The sequence below is a fragment of the Antrostomus carolinensis genome, unplaced genomic scaffold, assembly GCF_000700745.2.
Source record: "Antrostomus carolinensis isolate BGI_N321 unplaced genomic scaffold, ASM70074v2 scaffold15410, whole genome shotgun sequence".
NCBI lineage: Eukaryota > Metazoa > Chordata > Aves > Caprimulgiformes > Caprimulgidae > Antrostomus > Antrostomus carolinensis.
The window spans coordinates 83,264-93,864 of NW_010286586.1; positions in this window are offsets into that span (position 1 = coordinate 83,264).

Genomic DNA, 10,601 nt, shown 5'->3' on the forward strand with positions numbered 1-10,601 from the left:
CTCATCAGGTCCCCTTTTATCCCTCCATTTTGCTTCCCCCTCACACCAGTTGCACTTGCAAAGCAGAGGAGATGCAGAGCAAAACCACGTTCTGACCAGAAGTCTGATGAGTAACTTATCAAAACTGATAGTATTTTTATGCCAGTATATAAGCCCCTAGTAGATTTAAGTACGTACAACTGTGGTGGGCTGACCATGGCCAGTGGCCCACCCAACTGCTCTCTCACGCCCCTCCTCAGCAGGACGTCAGGGCTGAGGGGAGAAACAAGATGAAAGAAGGGCAAAGGGAGGGAAACCACTCACCAGTCACTGTCACAGGCATAACAGACTGGACTTGGGGAAAGTCAATTTATTGCCAGTTGAAGTAGGTAATAACAAGAAACAGTCAGAAATTAAACACACCTTCTCACTACCTCACACTTTTTTCCACAATCCACCTTACCCCTTCGTTCCAATTTCCTCATCCCCTCGAGAGGCAGGGGGAATGGGTATTCCTTCTGGAAATGTCTGCTCCAGAGCCCGTGGCAAGCCCTGTGCCCGAGCACAACCATGGCCTCCCCACAGGTGGAAGGAGAGAGAGTCTCTGCCCCAGTGCCTGGAGCACCTCCTTCCACCTCAGTGCTTGCAGGGCTCTGCCTCACATTTTTCTCCCTCATTCCTCTCCTTTTTCCAGCATTTTCCCCCTTTCTTCCCCCAGTTTCCCCAGCAGGGCTGAGGGGCTGGGCTGTGCCTCGCCAGGGCCCATCAGAACCTGCCCAGAACCGGCTGGAACCAGCTCAGGTGGAGCCAACCTCTCCCTCCCCACAGAGACCCCCTTAGCCCCACTGCTGCCCCAGGCACCTGATACAGCGACTACTAAAGTAAAATCTGCAAATAAAGTCCTTAATGTAAAGACTGACGCATGTCCCCAACCAACACAGGGCTCTGAGCACAGACAAGACCTTTTCAGTCCTCAGAGGAAATCTCCTATAGCAGTCCCTCACACGGGCATGAGGGCAGCAAAGGGGCAGGGAGGAGACTTGATGGCGGCCCTTGTACCCCACGATTCCAGCAAAGAGGGATCTAGCTGCTGCCCACGCCCAGGCACAACCCTGCTAATTTCAGATGCCTTCTTCAGCATCCTCCCTGGCTTCCTCAGAAACCTACAAAGAGATAAAAATGGGCCACTCTGGCATCAGAGATGTCTGCCTGCATCTCTCAACCCCTCCTTTGTGACCTCTGTTCTTTCAAGACATCTGGACACCTTGGCCCACTTTCACGATCTCCCTTTGGAAAAAAAAAAAAAAAAAAAAAAGAAAGAAAGAAAAAGAAATCCTAATCTTGCTCTGAAAATGAGCCCATCTTTACCAAGGATTTGTTCAACAAATTGGTAACCCTGCACGGAATACCTTCTCCAACTGTTTTGCTATAGCCTCTGGATATGCTCACATAGTAAATATTACATGAAATATTTCCTTCAAGGCACAGACTGTGCTTCTGTTTGAGAACCTGGTACACAATAAACCAGCACTTGCTCTTTCAAGGGTAACACTCAAACCACACCACTTTGCTGCCACACAAAAAGCCCAAACATTCAGCCAGAGAGCAGAGCATGCCAGGGAAAGCCCTTGTACCTGGGAGCCATGCTCTGGCAGCACGGCTGCAGAAAAGGAGCCCCCACACCCCTGAGCACAATTTTCTTCCCAGTTTCCAACAACACCAAACTGCTGCCTTTTTAAACCACAGAGCTTGTCTCCCAGAACCTGAGCACTTGCCTGATTAAATTCCACTGGCTTGAACTCGCTTCTTGTTCTCTTTGCCAGTTCGCCCTTGCTCACATCCCACTCAAGAGGTCAGATTTTGCCCCGAAAAGAACAGTTCACACCCACTGCCTCCACAGGGCAACGGTTCTGTGGATGAAGGTCAAGTAAACGAGAACCTGTCTGAACTACAGTGCTGTTCCTCCTTGGTTTTGTTTTTCTATTTTGTTTTAAAATCAGGCTGACTAGACGGACACAAAAAAGGCAATGCCAGTAAGATGTGGGAAGTGTTAATCTTTGCATTTGGAAGTACTTTGTTAGACCTCCACGTTAGCAAATGGTCTTCATTTTCCACACTTCTTATTCCTGCCTGAATTTTCTCTTCTTCCAGCATTAGTACAGAGCTTCATCACATCTGCTAGGAAAGGAACATAAACAGGAGGTGAGCTATAAATATTCCCTTCTCATCCTGCTTCTTTTGCCCATCTGCCTAAAAAGAAACAGGTAATCCACAGTGTCCAGGAAGAGGTGGGGGCAGGAGGAAGGAGAGTCACTCTTTGCAGAAAAGAGAAGAGAAAAGAAAAAAGGATGAAGAAACTGCCCCTTGTTGTTCTTTGTTGTGTCTTTCTCCCAGGCATTACTGCTGCTGTGGAGATACTGCAATGATGAGTTGCAGAACATCACTGCTTTTGATGACTTTGATAGAGCCTCTTGGGAGCCAGAGAGGAAGGAGGAGATAATGAAGGGAAAGAAGTTTAATAGACACATTAAGCACATTGGTCAAGTAGTCGTTACTGCTTTTAGCAGGTGCTTCCCTGGCCACCATATGCACCACTTTTCCCCCCAATAAAAACAAAACAAAACAAAACAAACAAACAAAAAAACCAAACAAAAAGCACAAAAATCCAAACCAAAGCCTTTTCTCAGTCTGTATTCTTAATTTTATTGCAAATGTCAATAACTTAGAGAATTACACTATTCCTACTTTACTTGAAACAGATGATAGTACACCAGACCACCATATTCCCTCTTTCATCCAAACTTTGCACAGTCTTTCCCATCTCTAGCAGGCAACCCAAAGCAGGCTGGAACATGTCCCTTGCAGTTTGTGATGCCAGATCACGGCTTTACTATTAAAATACTTTTTCCTTTACTGGAGTAGGATGGTTTGAATTTCATTTCTTTATTACAGCTCTGATTGTTATTGGAAAAAACCTGAGAATTTTAATTCCCTTCCATTCTGAAGGTTTGAAAAACAAACCAAACAAAATACCATGATACATTCAAGCCTGTGTCAGCTTTGAAGCCTGAGCACAAAGACAAGGGCAGAGCTGAATTCCTTCCTCTAGTTTCCAGATTCATTATACGTATCTTTCTGTACTGAAAAGGATGGTACCTCTCTTCTCAAATTAAAGGTGCTTCCAACCCTGGTTTAAAAAGCAGTTTGAAGAATTTAGTGAGTTTTGATCCCACTGATTTCAAGGTGCACGATTGTGTCCCTCAGCCATTCACAGCTGAAGATCATATAACCAAAGAGAAGGAATCAGATGCATTCCCCTCAGCAATTCCTCCAGGGCAGTTTACTGTTGTTTTGCTGCTTGCTAGTTTGTTTTTCTGTCTCTAGCACTTATCAGCCCCATTAGGCAATTGGTCTTTGTTATAGCCAGCTTAAAATAAGAGCTCTTACCCCTCTTCTTCCATACTGCATAAAGAATGGTTAACAGCTTCCCAGTGAGGGAACAGCAGCTAACAGAGCCCTGGCACTTACAACATCAAGAGTGAAACAATAAGCAGAGTTATGAAGTGAGATTTCCACAAGTGCAGGAAATTCCTTCTGCCTCGGTGCATGCTGGGGAGCAGCCAACTCACATTGGTTTTCCAAGGAAACTTAGAAACAAGGGAACCTTGCTTCAGCTCTTGAAAAGAAACAGCAGGCTCTTGCAGACTTTGGAGTCAGCGCCAGCATACGTACAGCATCAGAGAAGCCACATACCCTGAAATACAGAGAAGTACAATATTTTGCAAGTCACAGCAGTCCAGTACATCCCAGTACTGGGGGAGTCCTACACCATCAATTAATTCCCTGCTTGTTTTCCTGCAGGAGAGAATACCACAAAAAATCTCCTCTCTATCTAACCTTACCTGGGTTTGGTCCAAAAAGGGAACTGGTGGAGCAGAAACTAAGTAGGCTTTGCAGAGGAATGCCTCAGACAGTAAGAAGTTCCTTTGTACCCAAAAAGTCACATCAATTCAGTTCAAACATTAAAGACAAAGTATTTCCCTCTCCCAGATGATAAGCCTTACAGGGTAAGCAAGGAGACTGAATTAGCTTTAGGATTAAAGCCTTTATGAGGCACTTGGGGAGTTTAAAAGTATTTTAACACCCAGACAAATTTTACAAATTCACATTCAGTTCAGGTCTTAAGACAAAAAACATAGGTTTGATAAAGAGCCACAAATACCTGGGACAAATTAACATTGGTCAGGTTTATTCTGTAAGAAATACTAAAGCTTAGGACATTGAGCTTGGCATGCTGCTTCACTTTCTACATTCAGTTTGCATCAGTTCACTGCCAGGTGTGATTAGTACAGTAAAAAATCAATGCTTTTGTTAGTCCCACACATGTCATACTATGAAGCCCTAGCAAAGTCTTCCATTTGATTAAGGGTGGATGCCTAACATTTTTCCCCCTAGATATGCTACTTGCCATAAGAATTGTTACTGTGCAACTCTGACTTCTAAATCACTTATATTGCCTGGTAGGTTATTGTCATGAGAGCAAGAGAAGAAAAATTTTTTAAAAATCCAACAAAATTATATTAATATTTTAAAGCCATTAGAGATCATTGTGCTACCACAATGATCACAGGTCAAGGAAACTTATAAGCAAACTTAATATCTCTATATGTTAATGTTTAATATCCTTTAGTTAATGATGTACCTTGTACCTATTTCACAGGATGGCCTCCCACCTCCAACCTGAGAGGGGAAATAGCACAATGCTCACCTACAGCATGCCACAGGTATGTGCCCAGAGAAGGCAACTCAACAGAAGTTAAACACAAGTGAAAGGCAGCATTCTGCAGAGGTAGATCTTTACTGACATATTAATGAAGTACAGCAAGAAGACAAACTTGCTTATCTCAAACCTGACGTTTAAGTAGCATGTTAAATTCAATTTTGAAAGCTTCCCAGTTAGACTTTCCTCAGCTCATCTCACCTGGCCTTTCTGGGAAAGGGAGAGATAGGGAAAATGGCGTTGACCCCTTCCGTACAGCACAAGGAACAGCCTTATGGTACCCTATAGCATTCTGCATACAGCTTCAGAAAGGCAAACGTGGTGGTATTTCCCAGGCTCCTTGATGCTGTGGTGTTACAGTCCCAGCCTGGCCAGGCAGTGCACAGAAGGGCCACTTTGGCCCTGCTGCTCTGGAGGAGTCAAGCATTTATTGACTGTGGGACTGCTCCCCAAAAGCCTCTATTCCCAGCCTTGGCAGCAAGTGGGTTTAACTGGAACTCCACCGCCTGCACTGACCCTTATCATCAGTCATCTCTGGGAAGAGAAGAAGACGACCCAGAGATCAAAAGGGTTTTACTTAATTGACCACTGATAAAGGAATTACTGTAATGGCATCTCCCAATAGTACTCACTACTCAAAGCTATTCCTTTCAGCATCTCCTGCGCAGAATTACTGTGCTACAAAACTGAACAACATAATTATACTTCAGTGCATGAAAGTACAACAGAGGCACTAAAAGCTAAACAAAGTTTCAGGAAAGCTAAAGATGATAATTTCATCTGACAGCCAGTGCTGTCCTCAGAGCAAGCTCAGCCACATCCTTCAAGCTGAGGGCGGTGGGACAAGAGGCTCAATGCCCTAACGTGGGGCTGCTTCTCCTCATTAAGTGAGGCGGCAGAACCTGTGGCCAGGCCTTCATCAGCACCAATTAATTCTGTCACTTCCTGGACCTCCCTCCTCTATCTTACAGAAACCAGTTAAAACTGGGTTTATGGACACATGCACTATGCACGAACACACCTTTAGTTTATATAATGATTAATTAAGTCAGTACATCTAAGTTAAATCAGTAGTTAAAGAACCTTAAAGAAAAACAGACCAAAAATTTTCCTACACATTTTCAATGGTTATCAAGGTACCCACTACCAGTATATGTGATGAACTAGGATAACAGGGGAGCATTATGAAAGGAGTTCCCAAACATTTGGTTCTGTTTTGGTTTTTTGGTTTAAAAAGATTGTTTCTTACTAATTCTACTCATTCAGATCACAAGGATTGTTTTAGTAGGATTTTAATGGCAATTTTCCAGATTGTTTCAGCTCAAGTATTTTTCTTTTGTTTCAAAAATCCAGAACATAGCATTTGCTATGTTTATACCTTTAACTATCTAAAAATTTTTCCCACATAAACTGTTGCAGCTTCATCCAAAAGAATAAGACACAAGGAAGATCCAATGCAAAACAAATCAGTTTTCAACAGCCAGTCCTGAAAAGCTGATTTGAACTACTTTGCAAACCGCAGTCAGTAAACCACAGGTCAGAGATACCCATGCTACAAAGGGTTTGCAGTTCACACTTCTTTTCTGTATAAACACCAAGACTTAATTCGTATTAAGAGACTGAGATGCCTTGGAAACAATGCATTAGAAAAATGACCATTTTTCTAGTCATTAAGACCATTTAAGAATCTACAGCCCCAGAAAAAGAGATTGTTCTGGGAGAGGGGGATTTGCAATGGAAAGTAATAAGAGATCTTTGGCTAAGTCACTTCCTTAAAGCTTTTCCAAATCAATTAAACTAGGTTTAATATATTGTGATAGGTGTTCAGTGGCCTAAAAGAAGGCAATTTACAATTTGGCTCCAAATTATACAAGTTGTCAGAGACACCTTTGCAGTTTGTATTTTCATTGACAGTCTCGGCTAGTTAATGAAAACCGAATCATTCTTTCTCAGGAAAATTAAATATACACATAAACCAGCAAAAAAGACTCTGTAGAAAAAACACAAAGGGACAAGCATCCAGGTAAGGACTTCAAAACATATGCTTTTGATCCAAGCAAGGAGGCTGGCTCAGCTTGTGCAGAACAGGATACGCTCCATACTTTTCTTTCCAAGAACCTTTTTAATGCTTTTTCACTACAGTGAATAGATCTGGGAAGCAGGGTTTTTCCTTCAATCCAATGCTAATTACTTAAAGTTCTTCCAACCTCGAACCTCAGGTTTCTTCTCCTTTATGGGGATGGTGTTAAGAGGCCAGAGAGCCCCTGTCTGCCACCACACAACTGCACCACCTCACACGCGTGTCCCCAGCTGCTGCTAATGCAAGTTGGGTAAAAGTCCCCTCTTTCCCAGACACACACACCTCCTTCTGACAACTTCACCTCCCACCTTGGTGTCAAATGGCGAGCAAAGAGCTGCAACCTTTTCCCTGCAGCCACCCAGGCCTTGCAAGCGTTATACAACAGCCAGAGCACTGGAGACAAGTTACACTTTTACTCAGTCATGCTGTCTGTACTACAGGGACTTTATGTGGGCAAGCAAGAACAAGCTAAATGCATTTTATGAAGACCTTCACCAGGACCAGTCATTTTGGGTCATTCCTTAACAAGAAAAGCTGAAGTTTCTCTACAGTAAGGCTACTTCCCCCCTTAAAATATCATCATCTTAAAGCAGGTCAGAGTTTCTGTCTTGAGTCTTGCTGTACTCTTATTTTCACTGTATTGAGTGAACAAATGATGGAGAGAGCAAGTTTCCACAGCTGGCACACTGGTAGGACTCTGCCTTGTCTTCAAAGCTTGTGAAGTGCACTGGGTTCACAGTTCTGCAGTCTTGTACTTGCACCGCGGCACAGCTTGCCATCATTTCCAAAATACCTACAACAAACCTAGAAGATCCAGATATAAAGGAAGAGCAATTTAGGGTTAGGACTCCATTACAATCAGTTTCTTTCATCCCTGCCTGCTCGTGCTACTTTACTGATGGGTGAACTGGATCAAAACAACTTGTAAGTGAACCACAATTAGCTGTGACAGCTTCTAGTCATGATTATTTCTAAGTGTATCTACTAAAAGCTTGCAAGTCCAGAAATATTCTCATGAGATATTGAAAGCAGATTCCTCTCATGACAGTAATTTTTTTTTTTTTTTTTTAATAGACAAAGCTTATTACTAAAGCAAGACAGAAAGCAGCAAGGCATTGCTGGGTAAGAATTCAGGTATGAGGCGCAGACACTTCCAACCAAATAGTTTATATGTGCAGAGATAAAGTCCCCTGATAGCACCCTCAAACTGATTCAGATAGCACCCAGTTTCAGCTTTCCCAGCAGAACAGTGAAAACACATTAGCCACTGAGAAAGCACCAAGAGAAGTACTAAAATAGCTGGCTGTGAGCAGTGTAAGTGGCTGTCCAGCTGAATACCAGGCAATTCCGTAAGAGAGCTCTAGATACAAAAAAAATCAGTGGGAAAGCAGACCACTGTTTTAAGACACAGAAACCAGTAATACTTACATCAAGTCCAGATTAAATATCAAAGGCCGTTAATTTCCAAGGGAAAATAGTAATGATGGAAACTAAAAATATGCACAAAGCATGGCTTGAAAAGTAGTAGCTAGCAAAACAAGGAACACAGGTCATAGCCTTGCTACAACGCTGCATGGCAGAGCAGGACACTGCACCAACTGCAAACAGTATTATTTCAGGAATATTAAAAACAGAGCAAATCCACTCAGCCAAAGTACATCTCACACAGATGACAAGATGACATGGTCCACAGACAAGCATGATTTCTGTGGTGGCATCTGGAATAACCTTGTGCTATTATCAATAAGGCAGTTGTAGAACAAACAAAAAACACCTTTTACTTTGCCCTCTCCCATAGTAGGCACAGTGTATTTCAATTTAAAAAAGCAAAAGTGTAATCTCTACACTGCACTCCTGTAATTCAAGAACATAACTATTACCGTGGAAGAAAAAAAAATGCAGGGGAAAGAATTAAGATCAAGTTACAATTACAAGAGTCTGAATACAATCTGTGAAATCATACATGGGTGGTGGGTGACAGGCATACCCTTCTCCTCTTAGGACAGATTTCTTTTCCCTATTGCAAACCAAGGAAGATTCATTCCAATATACCTACACACAAGAGCAAGATAATTAGTTTCAGTTCACCCGATCTTTTGGTGGCACTGAGAGGTTCTTGGTATGCAACAGTCAAGAAGGTATTTATGAAGTTATGCTACACTGGCAAGACTGGGAAAACACTAGCCTGTTCCAGCCTTTTGGAATGAGACCATCACCAGTTACAAGTTGTGAGAAGCCCCTACTTACATCAGGGGGCTACTACCATCATATATGTCACAAAAGACAGTATTTCAACCTTTTAATTAATAACCATAACAGAGATACAGTAACATTTTACAGGCTAGAATGCAGACTGTTAGTGGTCATTGGTTTGGAAATATTTGTAAGCGAGATCTGTTCTGTTTCTCATGGTAGGTGCAATTTATTAATATATACAGCATATTTAATAATACAGAAGCAAATTTGGCAGACCAACAGTACATAGTAATAAGTCTGATCAGTAATAACTGCTGTTCTCCTCACCCTTTTCCTTGCCTATTGTAGAAATGGAAGATGGATTTAAATTTAGAGCATTAAATTTAAGGAGTTTGACACCTTGACTCTTTGGATTACCAAAGGCTTGCCAAAATGGCCATCCTCCAGACCACTGAAAAATTCAAGAAGCATCATTTCCAAGACCACTGAATAACCACCACCCTTTTGGTTTTGGGGGCTGGTGGGGAAACCCATTCACAAGTTTGTATGAAAGCATGTTGGCAGCTGAGGGGACTACTTGTGGGAGAAAGTTTTCCTACATATATTTATTATTCTTAACTCAAGCTAATTTGAAACTCCTGGTTTGGAATTCTGCATCTTCCAGACAGAGTGTCTTGCCTAAGGAATAAAGGAAAATGAAATACCTTGTTTCACCAAAGGAGCAAGATCTCTAGGAAAGCATCCTGTCCAAATCACTCCTCTTACCAAAGTGTCAGATCTGTATTTAATTTCTTCTATGATGTTTAAACCTCCTAAACCCCCTCAGAGATCACAGCAGGAAGTTGGAGTACTCCTCGTCCCTGCTGGCTGAAAGCCACGAGCATGCAAAGCCAACTGAACTTCACACTGCGGTGCTGTTACTTCACTGATCTGCATTTCAGATGTCACCAGCATCACGGTCCCTTTGCTGCGTACCAGGAAGTTGGTATTAGCTGCAGGAGCCCCTGTGTGTGTTTCTTTCACAGCAAGTGACTGCCAAGTCACAACCTACAGCTTTGTAGAGGTCCACCTCCTATCATTTTGGGTAGTGGGAAATTTACAGCGAGGTGCTGTATGACTGCCCCACTACCCACCATTTAAAGAACTGAACAGGAGAACCAATACCTCCAACACTTGCTAGTTTAGGCAGTGTCTTGTTTCTGGGTAAGAAAAACAAGTATTCATGGAGTTTGTATAAAAGGAAGTTAGAAATAAATAGAAACAAAGCCTACATAGCCTAAAGCTTTCCAAAGCGAAGGACTTGGGAGTGGTGGTGGACGAGAAGCTGAACATGAGCCAGCAATGTGTGCTCGCAGCCCAGAAGGCCAATAACTATCCTGGGCTGCATGAAGAGAAGCGTGGGCAGCAGGTCAAGGGAGGTGATTCTCCCCTTTTACTCTGATCTTGTAAGGCCCCACCTGGAGTACTGTGTCCAGTTCTGGAGCCCCCAACACAAGAGAGACATGGACCAGTTAGAACAAGTCCAGAGGAGGTCACGAGGATGATCCAAGGGCTGGAGTACCTCTC